Source organism: Dermacentor albipictus, unplaced genomic scaffold (assembly GCF_038994185.2).
Source record: "Dermacentor albipictus isolate Rhodes 1998 colony unplaced genomic scaffold, USDA_Dalb.pri_finalv2 scaffold_35, whole genome shotgun sequence".
NCBI lineage: Eukaryota > Metazoa > Arthropoda > Arachnida > Ixodida > Ixodidae > Dermacentor > Dermacentor albipictus.
The window spans coordinates 1,666,009-1,686,227 of NW_027225589.1; the positions used below are offsets into that span (position 1 = coordinate 1,666,009).

The following is a 20,219-nucleotide window of genomic DNA, read 5'->3' on the forward strand; positions in this document are numbered from 1 at the left end:
GCCAAGCTAGAAATGCGACATAGTCCGATTTAACGCGGACCGGATGCCCACGTGTGGCAGTTACGTTAAGTGAGCGAAAATTGAACTCTCTGCAGTCTAGTGCGGAGAGAGATGTTCTATCGCACGCCGGTGCAGCTGGAACAGGGTGCGTGGCGCGCTAGCTGGACTGACCAGCAGCATGCTATTCAGGTTCACCGAAGCAAACATTTTGCGTTTGCGCCTTCTACATAAAAAAAAAAAACGCTAGCTCGCCGCGCAGTTGCCCACTAATGCTCTAGCAAGAACTGATCACCGGGCTGCCGCAGGTCACGTTTAAAGCGCAGGGTAAAATTTTTGCGACCTCCGGCATGACGTATCCGACAACACCGGCCGCTGCCTGGCACGCTGGAAACGCCAGACTAGCTGACCGATCAGACAACTACTGCCATCTGTAGTGAAAGATGGTAAATAGATTAAGCTTGGCACAGCCGGGCTTTAAGGGCTGTGTTCTGAGTGCGCGTAAACAGACGGCCAGACAGGCCGGACTGCGGCCATGGTGAATCTTCGCCCATTTCACTCTGACGTCATTGCATTCCTGCATGGCTGGCCGCCGCATCTGCACCATGGCCGCCGCGTCGCGTTCTACGTGACAAATGCCGCATGCGGTTCCTGCTCATTTTCGGTGCTCTGTCAGAGAGCATTTCTTCTGTCTACTTCGACGGGTTCAAAGTTGAAATGCACGAGATATCTTGAAGACGATGTACTACCGAACGTTGTCGCTCGAGAATATCGCCCTCGATTACAATTTACCTTTGAACCTTCACTTCGGTTTTCGTGCGGCCTTGCGGCACATGGTAGTTATAGTCACCCCCAGGAAGTGTTTGCCAGGGAAATCTTGATGGGTAAGTCACTGTGCTATTGAAATGTAGCTTCTGCAGCTTCGTCAACTGCAGTGTACATGTTTGAGAACGTTGGCGGGTCTATAGTCGCACTTGCCTGCTGCGCCGCAGTGCATGTTTTCGCTTTGAACGAAGAGACCGGAAAGATGCGCCAGCCTTCCTCTACTCGGGGTTGTGTATTCCACAGTCGTTTTTCGTGCTCGAGTAAGAATTGGTGCACCCGATGGCCACGCAACGCATCAGCATTCTCCCAACAGCTCAAATCCCGAGCTCAACAGGGAGAACACACGCCAATAGACATGTCCGTGAACTCGCAAGTGATAAGCGAGCAATGTGCCTGGCTGCCCATAGGTGTAGCATTGCGCAAGAGAGAGATCAGCAGTTGCATACGGTTCTTCAATATTCGCCATATCCGCATCACTATTTCTTTCCCGCCAGATGCAGGCGTCGTCTACATAGGCGCTATTTATTAACTGCAAATAAAAAAAAAATTAGAAATTACCAGCCCTGCGGCTTTGCTAGGATTACTTTGAGAGCACACGCTAGGCATTCATAGTCAATCAAAGCCAAGTGAAATTTTGTGGCAGTTGGACTTTAACAGAACCTCGCAGATTTTTGTACATATAAAAAAATGAAGTTGGTTCAAAGTGTAACCGATTGCGAAACGCCTTCGTGAAGTGTTAAAGAATATTATATGTAGTGTATTGCAACTTAGGGTGCTATTTCTTGGGGTTTTAGACAGGTTGTGAAATTACACAGACAATTTTTTTTCGACACATAAAAAATATTTTGTTGTGAAAAATTATTTTGTGTCTGTAGCAAGGCTCAAGCGGGGCATTGAGTGCGTTGCAGAAAACTATTTATCATCAGCGCACATGGTTTCCACTGATTTAGCAGTGACACGGGCAAAATAGCATATAGTGCATCATTTCGTGTAAGTGCATGCAGCAGCTCCAAAGTTGTCGCATGCAAATCTCTCGTACTGCCTATCCTAGAATATGTGAATCTTATCTGGGACCCGGTTAAACAGATTAACTTACATAAATTGCAGAGAGTTCAAAGTAAGAGGATGATATCTTATATAGCTGCAGTCCCTCATCTATTACTGTTTTACTTAACCGAGCAGGATTGAATTGAATACCAGAAAAGAATAAAATATATCAGCTGTTGTTTATGTCTAAAATTGTTGACGGTCAGGTAAGCAGGCTAACATTTGTTGATTGTATTTCATTTTCCTTATAGGATTCCACAATACAACGACATCCCTTTTCATTAGTCTTATTTCTGTGCAGAAATGAATGTTTTTAAATATTATTTGTTTCCCGCGAACAGCGGTAATTTGGAGTAATCTTAACGTACGCGTAGTTACGGCAGATAATATTGATCAATTTCAGGCTCTTCTCGAGATGCAATACTATTGATTTTTTCGCAACCAAATGCTTGTGTGCATGTTGGTATGAAATATAAAATAGTGATAGTCATGTAAAATCTAACAGTTCATTCGCATTGACTGTTGTTATGAGCTATGTTAACGGAAGTTGTGATGTACGTGTTTCCTTGTACCATCCTTGAAGAGCCCCTGTAATTCAAGTTAGCAGTATAGTAAATAAAACAAATAAATGAAATGGAGCCTACTTTACAATCTTGTCCTAGAGGCAGGTGGATGCGCTAATTTTAAGTCCTTCATGTTGAAAAACACGAAAGTTTGAGAGGCCCTTCTAATTCGCTCTTCATGCACGCAATGAATCCGTAAGATATGCAGACCAGCTGCGAAGTTAAATGTGGCTGTTGCCAGATTATCAGCGAGCAACACGTCCACGCCTGTACTCTGTCTCTATGAATGTTGCACTTGTCATACGCAAACTCTCAACCTTTTATTAAGTAGTAATCCTTCGCATTATGCAAGGAACAGGTAAATACATAGAAACTAGTATTAAAGGAAATCACGGGAATGAGGAAAATGCATGCATACTTTTCATACTTGCATTTATTTTTACTTGTTCAGCAAGTTTCATGACCGAGATATACTGGCAATAAAAAAATAAAAGTACTAGCTGTTATTACCAGGCAAACACAGATGAATTCAACACAGGATTGCCGTTAATTTTTATACATTTGCACTTAACGGCAACCCATAAAGAGGCTAATGAGTTGACACAGCAAAGCAATACGCGGCAATTGGCGGTATTGTCCTGCTATGACAAATCGCACGAGTCCAAAGATGCAATGCCACAGACTGGCTCTGTGGCTCGCACAGAGCTGCCCATTGTACGCGATGGCATTTCACCATAAAAACAAATGCTGTTTCACCTATTAAAGGGAGGTTTCCTTGTCTAGCTGCTCCCACTTTCGTTATGCACCAAAGCCACGTCCAGCGAGAGCGTTGTTTTTTTTCTTAAATGGTTCTTCCGACATCGCTGGGGGAAGGGCAATGTTTCTTACGCTTGCAACAGTAAAAATGCACGCACTGAGGCAAACACCGTGTTCCTGAACGCGACAAGTATGCGGTGACCGTGAACGAAAGGCGTTGGTACCGTGAGCACAGCCCTCGACTTTCCTTGTTTACATCGCAACGTTGTCCATATGGGTGAAAACGACCACCGCTATTGAGCGACGTGGTGCAAGCGACGTCCGCTTGGCAGCGCGTGGGGCACCACGCGATGAGGTCGCACTTCTCGCTCTAGAGAGTAAGAGAAATAGAAGAAATAAAAATACGCAAGAAAAATGCGAAGCAGCTCTATGGTGTTATCAGCGCATGGAGTGGAGTCGAGTCACTTATAGGCACAGATAATAAATATTGTGTAGGATCGGCGTCACGGACTATATTGCTCTTCACGAAGCACTGCTCGCGGAAAACAAGCGTCTATATTCAAAGAGAAATCACTGTTTTGCTATTCAAAAATCACGATTTCAGGTGACGGTTGTCGCGTAACGTCAGCCCGAGAGCTTTAAAGCTGTGCTGTGCTGTGCGATGGGGGCACGTAAAGGATACTCTGCTGGTCAAAATGTATCTGCAATCCACTGGTACGGCGTGCCTGATAATGAGATCGTGAGTTTGGTGCATAAAATCCCAGAATTGAATTGAAATTCAGGTCCCTAATAGTACTGCCTCTGTACACCTAAGATTGATGGGAATGGGAAACAGACTGTACACGCTTGGCATTGTGGCACTGTATTGCTCTGTGTCTTGGCTTTTGGTACTGCGGGGAAAGCGAGCGACACTTTAGCACAATGTCTCTAACAGCGGTCGTACAGGTAGCCTCAGATAGCCTTCTACAGTGCAGCACAGGAAACCGCGGTGCATTCACGTTGAGCGGCATGCCTTGATTTCTTTGAGTTGATACTTCTTCCTTCGATCTTTGTCAAGCGACTCACTATTGCTTACGCAGGATATATCATTGGCTCGAGATTTGACTTCTGTCAATTCACCATACTAAACTTTTTCAAATCTTCCCATTTTTGTTGGGCATCACCTGCTCGTGGCAGTTCTCTATGTGACTGTTTTAACTGCGGAATATAAAAGTCCAGATAAATGACTGTTACATTCATACATTAATTAAAATAGCAAAATTACCATCTGAGCAGTAAATATGAAAAAAAATATGTTTTAGAGCATCACTACATCAGTAAGTTATTAAATGATTGGCATAGGCCGCAAGACTTCTGGCTGTTAAACGCTTGTACTAGGAAATTTATTAATATCCCAGTCAATGAATGTTGCGAAAGCACTCTTATAGTTTCCGCGGTGATCCATCTGAATGCTAGCATCTCATTTGTCCACAACTCCACTAAATTCTAGGCGTTAATCAATCAAACATTGTCGTGTATTAGTTTGTACAAATTGCTAGAAGTTATATACTCCATTATTTAGGCACGCCGACAAAATGCACATGAACTATCAAATTAAATTGTCAGTGAGACAGTGGAGGAGTTTCAATAGATTGTATAGACACTTTGCCTCACAGTCAATGCAACGTTTGAAGTTTGAATTCTAAACAGGTTGTGTTTTGTGGAATGAATAAGGACCAGGTGATAACGGCACATCCATTAAGTTGCACTAAAAAACGTTTTCAGTGGTATGTGCAGTAAAGAAGTGCTTATTAGGAAAGCGCCGGTTTAATGCCTCCATGATTGTGAAGTAAATTGCATAAAAGTCCTCATTGTAGCTATACCAACAGTAGAGGCGGCAAGCTTTTGAACGCGCACGCTAGGTAGAGGCACCAGCTTTTCATTTTTGGATGCTTGAGTGTTGGAGTTTTCGCAAATGAGACACTCGGCATCCTGAATAGCCAGAAACAACAAAAATAATGATCACAGGCGAGGAAGCGTTCAACTAAGACAAACACAATTGAAAGTGACCCACAACACGAATGTGGAAGGCACTCCGATGAATGATGTCACCGCACGTGTCAAGAAAAAGCCACTTTTGTGTATTGTGGAGCCGTCTTTCCTTGTTGAGGTTATTATCGCACACAATGGCGCTCGTGCTAAAGCGAGGAGGAACGCATTGCATGTGCAGGTGAAACACGCACACATCAAGCGTATTCTGGATATAAATAAAAGGTACAACCGAGATACAGGGTCTTTGCAGTCCGACTACTTGTAACACTAGACTTTATTTACACAGCGCGAACCACACTGTGGTCGGGAACATTATTGGTTATAAGTGAGATATCTACCAAAGATTGTGAGTAGTCCTTTACAATTCTTATTGACATATTATCAGCTATGTGAACTTCTTACGTTTGGTTTGCAAGTGCCTGTACGATGAATTGCTGGACAACATGTCATTTCTCCTCAGGACAATCGTATTTGTGCAATTCTCTATCGATAAGGGGTTGACATGCTCTAATACTGTATTGCTGCTGCTGCTTAAGACAGTTTAAATTTGTTGGATCTCTAGATTCAGAATAGTGATACCGAATAGAAGTAGGTTAGTGAAACAACAATTTCTTAGAATTGGACTTTGAGGCTCTTTAAATAGAGCGAGAAGATCCATGCTGGTATAGCGAAGTCAGATCAATGAGTCCATCATATGCATTCACACCTGGGTTAGTGCGCGTTTACTGATATTTTTCCGTGCGGATGATTCGAGATAGCGGCCTAAGGTTTCTTACCGGGTACAATAGCACTGACTTACAGAGCACTTCCTGAAAAAAAGTTGAGAATTGTGTATTAGACTAGTATTGAGGACATTTGTGAAGGCGCGAGCAAGGGGTAGTTGATTCGGCATGCTTCTTCAAAATTGTTGTGGTATATATTTGCCCATCAAATACTCAACTGATGGTATTTCTAGTAGTCATGATACACTTGTACTTTTCCTTAGTACACCAGCACTTGAAACGATGGAACCATAACGTTTGACATAAATATTGGTGGCACCATCTTTACATTTACTACTAATAAATGTAATACTACCTTTAGCGCCTCAGCACAAATTGCCCACTGTCCTTCTTTCGTTCTCGTTGTTGCTGGTAAACGTCTGTAAAAGTCCGCTGCAGAAGAATATGGTTTACACAAATTTTTAAATTTACAAGATATTTCTTGGCGCTTTCTTCGCAGTACAATCTACAAGATGAAGATGAGAACACAAGCGATCTTGCTCGCTGCCTGCGCTGGCATTGTCATTTGCCTTGCACAGGCCGACGAATTATCAGCTATAATAGTACCAGTATTGGGATTCATAAGTGTTAAGACAATTGAATACAAATATCTATGCTTCTGGTGGTTAGTTACGCTTGACTAAATACAACTATCAATGTTAATATAAAACAGCGGGATGGGTATACTGATGTACCTGTTGGATAAATAACAACATTTTCTACTAGCTTAACATTTTACAAAACTTCGTATTTCTATGTTAAAAACATCGTCCCTTCAACTCTACACTTTCATGCGAAGAATTTATGACCCCAAACCAATAATTATATAGATCAAGAAAATAAGAGTACGTGTCGTTAAGTTTGCATGTATGCTACCAGCCGCACAAAGCTTGAAAGAATCATGTTGATCTGTAAAAAAAGAAAGAAAATTACGAGCGATGTTCTGTTTTTATCGCAAGAAATGACATCATGATTTTAAAAAACATTGCACAACTGTATGCCGTATCACAAAGCTTTGGAGTTTATATTTATAAATACGTTGCTCGGTGAAAGTCCGCGTAGTTAAGTATGTGGCCTTTTGCTCTTGAGATGGTTAGCGCGAGCTCTAAGCCCTTCAATGAGTATTTGCTTTCTATATTTCGAGCGATTTTTCAGTTCTATCTAGAGTAAGCAGTCTGACTAAATACATGCATGTAATCGCTACATTGTTAATTGCAACTTGATTAGGCTGTGTATGGTGCACTGGTGTAAAATATTTCACTTTTCCCGTGGTGCAGAGAAGTGCGACTTCTCAGACCTCGACCTGGAGAAAATGGTCGACAACATTGTGCGGCGGCTGCCCCAGTCGTACTCAACACCAGGACGAAAACCGGAAGAAATCGTACTCGGAATAACCATGGGCCCTTCTGTGCTCAAAGGCTTGGATAATTTCGAACCTTACGGTCCAGTGTTCAGCTATTGTCGAAAGGGCGCCAAGCTCGTCCAATTAGACCTCGTCACTCATCGCCCCATGGAGCTCTCCGCGGCTTGGAAAACTTGCGATGGAAAGGAGGGAGTCATTGGAACTCACGGAACTGCCAGAGTTACGGTGACTTTCGAGGTAACACACTCACACCACAGTGTTTGTGCTTTATTTTGCTGTGTGCACTGAATACCAGCATGTTTATGCATGACGAGTTGATGTCGCCGCAAAATTTTACCTATGTGAAAGCAGTATGAATCAGTAGCTGTCGCGGTCATTGTTTATGACATTCAGATGGAGCTGGGAAAAGTGGTCTCGGGAGCTACAGGTTGAAGTGTGCGCTCAATCTGTGCGATTTTTGCGTTTTAACCTCGTGTTATATACTCTGGTAAGCTATAGACGTACCTAGCATTCGTCATATTCGCTGAAAGTATGGCGATACTTTCGTGCTATATAGCTTCGTCTTTCAATCTGTGCACTTCATAATATCGTCGCCGTCACACGCGTCTGTCGTGAGTTTTTTTATATTAAAACCTAAAAGAAACACGCAGGTCAACGTGATGTCCACCTTTGTGATGTGGTGCGTGTGAAGTCATATGTAACCTGCTCACCTGCTGATTTAGGATAACAAGTTGCATATCAGTTGCGGAATGGTTATTGCCAACATTTCACGTGGTCCTTTTTTTCTAGGTGGTCAACGGGACTGGCGAAAATAATTTCCAGGATAAAGGAAAGAAGCTGGTTCTTCACAGTGACCCGAATCCTGTTGAAGTCAGTCTCATTAGCGTGTACATTCGAGGGGCAGGAGAACTGTTGAGTAACGTTGTAACAGCATCTAGGTTATTTCTGCCTAAGTTGCCCACGGAGTTATTAACTAACGAAGTTACATTTCGATTCCGGCAGATTCTCAAGGATTTAACTGAACGGCCTTGACAGGCTGGTTAGGCAGAACGTAGTCACTCCATTCATGGCTTGCGGGCATTCTAGGCTACAGCTTAGATCGCATACGATGTATCGAAATGCAGCAAAATAATTCGGATCTGCACAACGAAATATTTTCAATTATGGCGCCCGTTTTAATAAATGACTCTTATTTTTGTGTATGTCTGGCATCGATTTCTCGCATGTTGTTTCCTTCCTCTGTTTGGTATACTTAGGCCCAATGTGAGTAGTAGTCAGACTACGAAGAGACGAGCACCTCTTGGGTTTAGGTCATTCATTTCTCGCGAAAGAAATGAACATCTAATTCTAAAAGTCTATTGCTAACCCAATTTTGTCTATAGTCTATATATACCGGTGCTTATTTCAAGATTCAGGCGGGTATAGCTTACCAACAGCCTCAAGCAAAGTAACTTTCTCTACCTCATTAAAAAACGTATTGTATTTCCCAGCTCTTGTTTAATCGTAGAAGAGAGAAAGCGGTTCTCCCGTGGTTCAATACAGTTTCCTACCTGCGTTTGCACAGGCTTATTCTTACATTGCAAATGCGAACAAAAAAGTTGTTGTGAAGGAAACAATGCTACACGGAACCGTTTTGGTAAAGAATCTCTCTTGCACCGACGTCCTGCTGTACCGGGATTTGGGTACACAGAATTGTTCTGCAAACATTCATGCCCTCCCATCGTAATTCATAGGCTACAAGTACAGACTCAGATTGCGATTTGTTGGCAACCCTGCTTGTCTTTTTCTAATGTGTTATGAAGCGTATCTGTGCGAAACAGCCGTAATCTTAAATAAGCACGGGTGACGAAACAGTAGTAAACCACAAACGCAAAGAGGAAATTGTAGCCTATAGAAGCTGTGATAACTTCTGTGAGAAATGGATAGCTATAGCGTGTTTTTTTAAAGAGTAACAATTGAAGTGAGTACTTGCTGAATGCCTATAGTCTGCATTCAATGTTCAAGAAAAAATGATAGAATTTTGCTGCTTCAATATATTTCAGTTAGTGTGCCAACCAACAAAATAACTAGAGTGAGATGTTATAGTAAACTAATTTCGCTTTTTTGAATTTACAATGCTAGTAGCACAGAGTTTCGATAAAATTTCTCAGTGGCAGTTACTTCATCGTACTCGAAAGTTCCAACTTTTTCGATGCGCTGGCTTAAACAGGATTGCTGGGAGGAGTATTCTTAGGATACTTCACGCATATTCTGGTTTATATGCGTTGAATCACTTTGCCGCCAATTTGGGTAACGCGGTATGTCTTAATGGGTATGTGCTGCTACTGCTTGATGTAAAATTGAGTTTACGCGGATATATGCGACAAGGTGCCGCGCTGACTGACTCAGAATAGAAGCAGGGAACCTTTAGCATTTACAATACTGCGCGCGAGTTTCACATGCGATGTGGCTGAATAAAGGCAACCTGGCATGCCTACACCGAATTCGACTGAACGTCGCACACAATAAAGACTTTTTGCTTACTGAATCTACTAAGGTCGCCATTGTACACGGTGTGCCACTGTTAGGGCGAGATACAATTTTCATGTTATATATTTGCTGCCTATTTATATTGGAAAAAAAAGAGCCCCCAAAGTCTGCACTGAACGTCAACAAGAATACCATCTCTCGAGCTAAGATGCGTTCTTGGCCGTTACGCCAACGCTGCATGTGCGTCTGACGATACGAAGGCAGTTCTAAACTTCTTCAGGGTCACTGGTGTGATAAGGATCATTTTGTTATTGTAGGGTTTCCTATATGTTGCCTATCTGTGACATGCATTTTGTACGCCATAGTGTGATTTGTGTGCTACCAGCAAAATCTCTCGAGGGTTGAAGTTGAATTTATTTTCTTCAGTACGACAAACAGTAGTACAAACAGGTGAAGTACAATAGTCCAATCAGATGTCCCCAAGTAACCACCGTCGAGGGGACCTCCTAAGCAAGAAACAAATGCTGGTTAGTACAATTGTGGCACAGTAGCAGGCTACATCATACAAAGGTTGTGTTTGTCAGCAAAAAAAAATGAAAAAAAGAGGAAAAGAAAAAACGCAGCTTTGAATACAAAAGTGTGGTTGTGTGGAACATGCGACGAGGAAAAGTTTTCATTGGAAAGAAAAAAACAGTGTTTTAATATAAAATTAGGTGGTAGTAGCATAGGGAACAAGCAATGCAGTAAAGTATTGCCAGGGACAGAAAACATCAAAAATATACAAAAGAAAGGTAGGAACACAATAGAAATACATTTAATAATGTTTACATCGCAGAAAATATACTAGGAGTTCCATAAAGAGCTAATATAATACGCCTTAGCTTTGCGCTTGAAGCCTTAAAATGCACATGATCTGATATCGGACGGAATAGAATTCCACTATGATATGCCTGAAAACATGACAGTAAATTTGCCGTAGTTAGGTTTAATTTTAAAAAGGAACAAATTGTGACATGCGGAAAACCTTGTGTTATTGTTATTAGTGAGGTCAGTACGGGTAAAACTTTCAATACCTAGCTTCGTATTTATGAGGTGGAATATTATTAGCAACAACTTATGATTGAATAACATGCGCAAGGGGAGAAGGTTTAGGGAACGAAAAATGGGAGCAGAGTGAGACGTTGAAACGTGAGACGAGTGAGGTTGAAATGTCATCAGTCATACCGCTTGCTTTTGTAAAGCTTCTAGTTGGTGGAGATGAGTGAAGAATGTATTACCCCATGATGAGAGGCAATATGAAAGGTGACTGTGAATATATGCGTAATACGAAGACAAGAGAATACTTTGGTTCCAGAAAGGAGCGCGATTTGACAATGACGTGAATGCAAAATAAATTTTTTGAACAAGAGATTGGGCATGGCGGTTGAATTTTAAGTGCTCATCTAGGATAATGCCTAGAAATTCGGTTGACCCGGGTCTTGTAATTATGCGATTGTTAAGTGATACACCTAAGGAATCTATGAATAATGTTTGAGGGGAATGAAATACCATGAAAGTTGTTTTCGATGGATTGAAATATAACATGTTTTTCATGCATCATGCATGAACGTTGGCGACATCATTGTTTAATTTTTTTAGTAGCGTGACGGAATTTTTGTCCGATACAAAAATGGTTGTGTTATCAGCATATTGAAGGCGCTGGGCATGCGTTAATATTTGTGGCAAATCATTATTGAATAAAGAAACAACAATGACCCAAGTATTGATCCATGAGCGACGCCGCTATTAATAATTTTAGGCGAAGAGAAGGAACTGTTCACTTGGCCTATTTGTGGTCGGTCTCTCAGATAGTCACGAATGAACTGCAAAGGCAGGCCAGGAATGCCATAAGATTCTAGTTTATGTATGAGGATGAGGTGGATAACTGTATCGAACGCTTTAGTGAAATCCATAAAGAGAGCACCGACTAATAGGCCTTCGTCTATAGCTAATTTAACTTTGTCAGTAAACGTAATAAGTGGAAGTTCTGTTGACAAATGCTCTCTAAAACCAAATTGATAAGGAGATAGTAGCTTAAATTTGTATAAGCTATTAGTTAAAGGCTTGTGAATGAGCTGTTGAATTAGCTTGCTAAAGAAAGACAAAATGCAAATAGGATGATAATTATTCAAACACTCACGATTACCTTATTTAAAAATTGGGATTAACTTACCTATTTTGAGGCTTTTGGAAGAGACACCATCTTTAAATAATTTATTTATTACGTTGGCAAGTACCGGTGAAATTTCTTTATGCCCATGCTTAATGCTCGACGGTAGGATGAGATCAAGTCCAGGCCCAGTTGTTTTCAGTGGTGTTATGGTACTACAAACTACTTGTGAAGTTGCAGGGTATAAGTAAAATGAATAGAAACTGAGTGGTGAACTAGGTGAGGGTAGTTCTTGCTGCAGAACAACTATAGCACTAAAATGGTTACTGAAAGCGTTAGCGATGTCCTCAGGGTCGGTTAAGTTATGTGAATTGTAGCTGACGCATGATATGCCAATATCAGTGGTATTAGTGTTGAAAAATTCTTTAATTACTTGCCAGTTTCTACTGGTGCCGTTTTCATTTTGTCTAATCTCGCTTTCGTATTAATTATACTTCGCACATTTTAGGGTGGCTGCAAGAACATTTGAATAAGCTTTGAATCGTGAACTCAATGTGTAATTAAAAGGCTGAGCTTTGAGCTTCTTGCGAAGGTTAATTGTCTTTCTTTCCTATGGATTGCATTAAACTGTTGCTGATCCAAGGCTTTCTTGGTGTACTGAACCAGGGCGGTGAAGTTATTCACGCATAAGTTAGTGCACTCTGATATTCGCTGAAAAAGATGCAAGCGCTTTTTCTGCCCATTGCTCCTGAAACACGTCTGTCCAGTCAGTCGTACGAATTAGGTGAATGAATTTATTTGAATCAAAGAATGACCTGGCGTTTTTCCTAGAGAGACTAGATCTTACGGAGCCCGCGCTAAAAAAATTGGATAATGGTCTGTTATATCATAGTTTACTCCATCGGCCGTGGTATTATCAGTTGGTAAGCTGGAAAGGATATGATCGATTAGAGTGCTAGAACGCCTTGTTCACACCGAGTTGGCGTATGAATTAGCGTCCACAGCTAAGAAAAGTGGCAAGGTACTCAGAGCATGAGTTACTGTTAGGGTCAACTATACTGATGTCAATGTCACTCCGAATTATAATATCCTTGTTGTCGTCAATTAAGTTCTTCAGTAACTGTTCGAATTCTCTGCAGAAATCAATATAAGAAGGCGAAGGTGAGCGATAGATGGCCGCAAATATAATATTACGATTGGTTGGCAACAAGTTACCGCTTGACTGAAAGTTACTTTGATATACTTCTAACCAAACAGATTCGCAGAGAGAAGTTCACTGTAGGTCATGACGGCGTTTGTAGGTAAGTTTTGAATTTACTAATATGGCCGAACTGCCTACGATGTCCTTCGCAATGACAGTATTCAAAAGTATAATCTGGAAGACCGAACATATTTCCGTCATGTGGTGACAACCACGTCTCAGACAGGCAAATAAAAGAGAAAGCTTGGTCGAGAATGGAAAGAAACGTGACAAGATCATTGTGGTGCCTACGAATACTGCGAATGTTAAGATGTACTAAAGATAGCGTGGGCTGCTTTTTTTTTCAGCAGATAGTTCAATCAAGTGAAAAAACACTCAGCCATGATTAATTGTAAAGATCAGAGAGCGCTAAGAAAACGACATGGGATTACGTGAATATAGATCAGTCACACTGGATATGTGGTGCATACGGCTGTCTTCCGACTTTCTGGCTTTGATAGCACAGTTGTCAGCTCATACGAATTTCCACACTTTAGATTTCCAAGTTCTAGCGCCTGCGCAAAAAGTCCCTTATTTTCCGGTGTTAAATGATCGTTGACGAAAAATAGATATCGGCGGCTTATGCGAGAGCCCAATAAGGGCCGTAGTTAGTCGGGCCTTTCGCACTTAGGATTCAAAGTCTGCCTTTTTTGTCCTAGAGCAGAATCGGGCTATGATGATGGTTCCCTGTTTAGCAGGTACTCAGTGAACAATTTCTGTATCAGTAGCAGCCACAGGACAGCCGATCTTTTCGCCCAAGACCTGTGCAATTGACAGGCAGTTTTCATGGTCTGTTATTAGGATGCCCTTAATTTTCACATTGTTTTGCCGCGAGTACTGCTCCAGGTCACCAACTCATTGCGTAAGGGTTTTGTTACTATCCACGAGGGACTTGTTCTCATCACTCAGAGATTTGTTTTCTTGCAGAAGGTTGTCATTCCTTGATTTCACAGACTCGTACAAGTCGATAAAAGCCATCAGGCTTTGGTGCATCTCTGCGACTTCAGAACGGAGTACTTCAATTTCCCTTGCCAGCTCAGCGTTAGTCGGCATCGCGGTTAAGCACACAGAGTAATAAACACAAGCAGTAGTACACCTAGCGAAAAGGCAGCAGCGGTGGTAGCACATAGGGTATTTGTGAAGGACTATGAAAAAAAATTACCAAAGCACCAACCTGCGCGAGAATTGAGGCAGCGGTTAGGACCGTACTTTACACCATAACCACAGCTGCCGAAATGAAGAACTCCGTCCAGAGCCAGCCGCTTAAGAAGGCTTGTCTTCGCCGGCAGCCACCGGACGCAGCGCGGTTGTTCCGATGTACGCAGTTGCCATGCAGTCGTGACGGTGCGATGGTAGCCGGCTGTACACGTGTCCGCCTTGTCAGTAGGTGCTGTCATAGTGCTGTTCTTTGAGCTCAGATGCTTCGTGATCTGCGGCAGAATTGAGGCAACGGTTAGGAGCGTACATTACGCCTCAACCACTGCTGACCAAGTATAAAAGCCTCCTCTAATAAAATATTTAAAATAATAATTAAAAATAAACACCTCCTCTCTCTCTCTCTCCAGTCACCGTGTATGTGCATCTGAGTAGCTTGGTATGCGCCGTGTTTCAACGTCAAACAATAACAAACGATTTATCCAGTACTGCACAAATTGAACTCGCTGACATATATTTACGTAATGTCTCAATATATATACGCATATACGCATACGTACTTTTGAATGACGCAGGGGCACCACAGAGAAGCGGCGACTGGGGAGCCCTGCTCCATACACTTTTCATACATGGCGCGTTTAGGAATTAGCAATGCGGCGTATCGCTGCTTTGCCTCAATGCTAATATCATTAGCGTCGGCGTTCATGGTTACATGGGTTCTACCGTAATATTGCAGCTGCATTCAGCAAATTACTTTACGCCCTTGAAAAAGGAAGTACCAAAAAGTATAAACGAAAGAAAATATAGAGGAACAGGAAGGTCCAGTATTCCTAAGATTGAGGGAGCTGACAAATTTTCACCCGGCGGTATGAAGGCGCTCGTAGAAAAAGTGGCACATTAGTAACCGGGCTTAAATTCTTTGACTAACGTAGTTTTCGTAATGGTACGGATACATTACAATCAATTGAATAATTTCACTCGAAAGCCTTATTCTTCGATGCCCAAAGTCAACCAGTGCCTAGTTAAGACTATTGCGGAGTATAAAGATATTGCAGTCCGCATCAAGGAAGAGTTTTTTGAATTCCACTCACGCTTATAGGAAAAGCACTGGGATGTGACGAACATGATACTTTCAGCGCCTTCATTGAGGATTGCTGCCGACAGGCAACATACAAAAACTATGTTTTTTGCGCTGAGGTTTCTTATTGTGAACAATGATGTTGGGTAAATTACCTCGGCGAACACTGAATGAAAGGTATCATAAGTTGTTTCTTCTTTCTTAGTAGCATGCCAGACTTCTCCCTCCTCGTCATGTGTTTCTGGCCAGAAACACATTACAAAGAGGAAGAAGTCTGGCACATGACTCGCTTTGTTGTAAGCATGTTAGCAAAAGCATGTTAATACAAATATTTCGAATGTATTAGCATTAGGAGTGTCAACGTGGCAAACTATGCGTGTATGTGAATCCCTTCACATGGTAGCACGTGTATAATATATATATATATATATATATATATATATATATATATATATATATATATATATATCCAAGGGCCAGCAATTTTTTAGTCAAATCGTAAGAAGCCCGCATACAATGATATGAAGGCCATGAAACAGGAACTTGCCTGTAGTTCCAAATTGAAGTAAAGAACTGATACATGAAAGAACATGAAAGTACATGAAAAAAACACCATGCCTTGTGTGGGATACGAACCCAGGCCTTAGCATTATACATGAGATGCTTTCGGCATAAGATTCACCTAGGCGCCGTTTTCTCCTGCTCTTTTTGGGGAATTTATGTTGGTTCACTACAACTTGCTCTGTAGTGGTTAGCCAGCTCCACCACTCACGTCCATGGTTAGTGCATGCAGAACAGCCTCTCTACCGCAGACGGGACGTAGTCTCTGAGCTAGTCAATAAACTCAGGCATGCTACCTCAAGGCACCACAGCTCGCGAAGTCGAGACCCTACACATTTAAAGAACGAGAAGAAAGGAACTGAGGGCCTCAATCTCAATTAGTGTTACCATAAGAAGCCACCAAACAATGACACGAAGGATAACAATGGAGATATGAACCACAGGCCACCAACCACAGACGGCGATTTTGAAGACAATCCGCCACGATTGTGGGAGGAAATTGCTGCCGCCGATTACCTGCTGGTAAAATAATTACAAGCGTGCTCCTGGCCTGGTGCTCGGCCATTGTTGGCGCTAAGTGCTTGTTAGGGGGCTTTGTCTCCAACCCGAGGGCGTCCCCACCTAAATAGGTGCATTTGGCGCTCCTCATGAGAAACGGCCGCCATGGGAAATGCCCAAATATCACGTTTACAGTTAAGGCGCGTATGGCTACCCCATTGGTCCCTCCGTCCGTCTTTCTCCCCCACAACACAACTCCCCCGGCGCAACCCCACGCGTATACGCGAAAAGAAAAAGTCGCGCTGGTGGCTCTGAATGTTCTCATCTTATCGACCATGTTATGATGCATGACCCTCATGGCCATATGTAAAACGTGGGATGGCGGCGATTCTTCGCTCCCTTTGCAGGGTCGAAAAACATAATAAAACGAAATAGCATACCCACCAATCGCCAACATTACCGACGACCTAGCACGCCTCGACGGCAAGTGTTTTGTATCCTTCCTGTTGGAACGGTTTTCAATTGAGTGCTACACGGACGTCACTTTGCGAACCATGCGTCACCGGTCGTGTATAGATTTAACGTTTGGAAAGAACGCGTCTAGCATAGCAGTACAACCAATTTCAGTGTGCCACAGCAACCACAAAACTATGGTCACTGTGGTAACAAATAAGACAAAATTGAATTTGCATGACACTGAATTTGCATTTCTAGACTGCTTCATCGTGTAGCATTAGATAGTAGCATTAGACTGTTGTTATGACCTATGTTAACGGATGCTGTGATTTACGGGTTTCCTTGTACTATCCTGGAAAAGCCCCTGTATTTCGGGTTAGCAGTGTAGTAAATAAAACAAATAAATGAAATGAAGCCTACACTACAATTTTGTCCTAGAAGCAGGTGGATGCGCTGATTTTAAGTCCTTCATGTTAAAAAACGCCACAGTTTGAGAGGCCCTTATAGTTCGCTCTTCATGCAAGCAATGAATCTGTAAGATATGCAGACCAGCTACGAAGTGAAATGTGGCTGTTGCCAGATTTGCAGCAAGCAACACGTCCACGCCTGGACTCTGTCTCTATGAATGTTGCACTTATACGCAAACTCTCAACGTGTTTTTTCAAATAGTAAGCATTCGAATTATGCAAAGAACAGGTAAATAAACAGAAACTAGTATAAAAGGAAATCACTGGAATGAGCAATATCTACGCGTGCTTTTCGCACTTGTATTTATTTTTACTTGTTCAGCAAGTTTCATGACCGAGATTCAATGGCAATAGAAAAATGCAAATATTACGCTTTATTAAAATACAAGCGCAGATGAATTCAACACAGGATTGCCGTTAATTTTTATACAATTGTACTGAACGGCAACTCATAAAGAGGCTAACAAGTTTACACAGCAAAACAATACGCTGCGATTGGCGGTATTGTCTTGCTTTGACAGGTCGGACGAGTCCAAGGATGCAATCCCACAGACTGGCCCAGCTGACGTCCAGTGGTCTGTGGCTCGGACAGAGTTGCCCACTGTACGTAGCCGCATTTCACCATAAAGACAAGAAGTGTTCTTTCAACTATTAAAGGGAGGTTTCCTTGTCTGGCTGCTCCCACTTTCGTTAGGCACCAAAGCCACGCACAGCGAGAGCGTTGTCTTTTTCTTAAATGGTTCGTCTGACATCGTTGGGGGAGGGGCAATGTTTCTTACACTTGCAACAGTAAAAATACACGCGCTGAGGCGAACGCCGTGTTCCTGAACGCGACAAGTATGCGGCGCCTGTGAACGCAAGGCGTTGGTACCGTGAGCACCGCCCTCGACTTTCCTTGTTTACATCGCAATGTTGTCCATATGGGTGAAAACGACCGCCGCTATTGAGCAACGTGGGGCAAGCGACGACCGCTTGGCAGCGCGAGGGGCACAACGCGACGAGGTCGCAATTCTCGCCCGAGAGAGTATGAGCGAAAAGAGAAATACGAAGCAGCTATACGGTGTTATCAGCGCACGGAGTGGAGTCGAGTCTTAAAGGCGCAGATAATAAATATTGTGTAGCATCTGCGTCACGCACTATACTGCTGCTCACGAAGAACTATTCGCGAAAAACAGGCGTGTATATTGAAAGAGAAATCACTATTTTTCTATACAAAACCACGATTTCAGGTTATGGTTGTCGCGTAACGTCAGCCCGAGAGCTTTAAAGGTGTGCCGTGCACTGGGGGCACGTTAAAGATACTCTGGTGGTCAAAATGTATCTGCAATCCACTGGTACGGCGTGCCTCGTAATGAGATCGCGAGTTCGGTGCGCAAAATCCGAGAATTGAATCAAAATTCAGAGCCTTAAAAGTACTGCCTCTGTACACCTAAGCTTGATTGGACTGTGAAACAGACTGTACACGCTTGACATTGTGGCACTGTATTGCTCTGTGTCTTGGCTTTTGGTACTGCGAGGAAACCGAGCGACACTTTAGCACAGTGTCTCTAACAGCGGTCGTACAGGTAGCCTCAGATAGCCTTCTACAGTGCAGCACAGGAAACCGGGGTGCATGTACGTTGAGCTGCATACGTTTGATTTACTAAAGTTATTCTCCTTCCTTCGATCCTTGTCGAGCGGCTCACCGTTGCTTACGCAGGGTATATCATGGGCTCGAGATTTGACTTCTCTCAATTCACCTTACTAAACTATTCCAAATCTTTCCATTTTTCTTGGGCATCATCTGCTCGTGGCATTTCTCAATATGACTGTTTTAACTGCGAAATATAAAAGTCCAGATAAATGACTGTTGCATTAACTCATTAAGTAAAATAGCAAAATTACCATCTGAGCAGTAAATATGAAAAAAATGTGTTTTAGAGCACCACTACATCAGTAATTTAATAAATGATTGGCGTAGGCCGACAAGACTTCTTGCTGTTGAACCCTTGCACTATGAAAAATTTAATATCCCACTCAATAAATGTTGCCAAAGCTCTGTTATAGTTTCCGCGGTGATCCGTGTGAATGCTAGCATCTCATTTGTCCACAACTCCACTAAAATCTAGGCGGTAATCAGTACTACCTTCAAACATTGTCGTGTATTCGTTTGCACAAATAGCTAGCACATAGATAGCCCATTATTTAAGCAAAGCGCAAAAAGCACATGAGCTATCAAATGAAATTGTCAGTGAGACAGACGTGGTGTTTCAATCGAATATATAGACACTTTGTCTCACAGTCAATGCAACGTTACGTACGCACCGATCAAATAGGAATTTGAATTCTAAACAGGTTGTGCTTTGTACGATAAATAAGGACCAGGTGATAACGGCACTTGCGGTAAGCTGCAATAAATAAAATTATCAGTGGTGTGTGCAGTAAGAAAATGCTTATTAGGCAAGCGCCGGTTTAATACCTCCATAATTGTGAAGTACTTAAAAAAGCAGGGTTAAAAAAAAAGTCCTCATTGTAGCTATACCAACTATAGAGACGGCGAGCTCTTGAACGCGCACGCTTGGCAGAGGCAGGAGCTTTTCATTTTTGGATGCTTGAGTGTTGGAGTTTTGGGAAATGAGACACTAGGCATCCTAAATAGCCAGAACCAACAAAAATAATGATCACAGGTGAGGTAGCGTTGAAATGATACAAAGACAAGTTAAAGTGAGCCACAAAACGAATGTGGAAGGCACCCTCATAAATGATGTCACCGCACGTGTCAACAACAAGCCACTTTTGTGTATTGTGAAGCCGTCTTTCCTTG

At 42.4% G+C, this 20,219-nt stretch overlaps 1 long non-coding RNA gene across 1 annotated transcript; it reads left to right on the forward strand.

Moving 5' to 3' along the window:
• Positions 1-596: 596 nt before the first annotated feature.
• On the forward strand, positions 597-8,405 carry LOC135919751 (uncharacterized). The gene is made up of 3 exons (XR_010570049.1): positions 597-881; positions 7,258-7,580; positions 8,133-8,405. It is a non-coding gene; the product is annotated as an uncharacterized lncRNA (long non-coding RNA).
• Positions 8,406-20,219: the final 11,814 nt, after the last annotated feature.